This window comes from Octodon degus, unplaced genomic scaffold (genome assembly GCF_000260255.1).
Source record: "Octodon degus isolate 3935 unplaced genomic scaffold, OctDeg1.0 scaffold00002, whole genome shotgun sequence".
Lineage (NCBI taxonomy): Eukaryota > Metazoa > Chordata > Mammalia > Rodentia > Octodontidae > Octodon > Octodon degus.
The window spans coordinates 30,832,781-30,834,122 of record NW_004524578.1 but is presented as its reverse complement, the minus strand read 5'-3'; positions in this window follow the sequence as shown (position 1 = coordinate 30,834,122).

The window sequence follows — 1,342 nt, the reverse complement described above, 5'->3', positions numbered from 1 at the left end:
GTATCTAATATTTATTATATTTGGATGGTTAAAATGCTATTTTCTTCCTTTGTACATTATTTTGGAAATCAGTTGATTTATTGGAGAGTCAGCTTAATCCCAGCAAAAGTTGGTTTGGGGTTTGTTGAGGCTACTCTAGACTCCCTGCAAACAGGGGTGCAAGGCTGCTTCCCTACGGCACACCCTTCGCAAGGCCTCCACTGAACATGCAAAGCACTCAGTAAGGTTGCTCTTCTCCGGCAGTTGTAATTCCACATAGCAGAGCATGCTGCGATCTCTAGAATCTCTTTCCTGCTCTTAACCTTGTGGTAGCTGTTACTCCGGATTTTGTGAGATCTTACACTATATATACAGCTTAGTCTTCAAGGGTAACATTATATATTATATGCTATTATTACCTATTATATTATATATGGTTACTTTAACTGTCTTTACAGTGACCTCATTTTCTTTTCTCTATTCTTCAAACTCCACATCCCTTATCAGGTCTGAATTTGATCTGTATTTCACCCAAATAAATTTTGCTCCATGTTTGATGTAACTTCCTTGCACCTTAGTTTGTAAGTTTTCTTGAGGAAGAAGGACATAGTAAATGTAGAACTTATCTCTTGTGTTTTGGTTTCTCAAAAATAATAGACCAGGCTGGGGAGATGGCTCCGTAGAATAAGCACTTGCCTAGCAAGCACAAGGGTCTGAGTTCAATCCCTGGTTCTGAAAAAACAAAACAAAACAAAACAAAACAAAACAAAACAACAAACCTTCCTTCTCATGTAGACAGCTTTGCATTATCTTTAGTCAAACTTGTAAATAAAACTTCCTTAAAATATTTTATTTTTATAATTACTTAGCACAGAGAAGATAATTCGTATATATTACTTTGACAAGCAACTCCTATTCTTATGGGTGAAAGTGGAAGCCCTTACAAATAATCTTTACAGACAAGTTATATCTCAAAAGTTTGCTGTAAATTCTTAATAAAATAATACATCTTAGAGAAAATTACATAAGCATGTTTCATTTAAAAATATTTACATTATACTTCATTGCATAGCACTAATACATTTTAATTAAACAGCCACATTAATAGATATTTGATTATTTTATCTATTGGAAAGAATATTACAATAAAATTTCTTACACACAATGCTTGGCCATTTGTGTGATAGACCATTGATTGATACTTACATTGTAGAATCAGTGGGTCAAAGTAGAAATATTTGAATTTTGATGAATAATAACATAGGACCATGAATGCTATTTTATACTCCTATGCACAGTTTAAGAGATTTTGTTTTCCATTTCTTGTATTACACAAGAGGTATAGAATTGTGTTTTTTTTTTT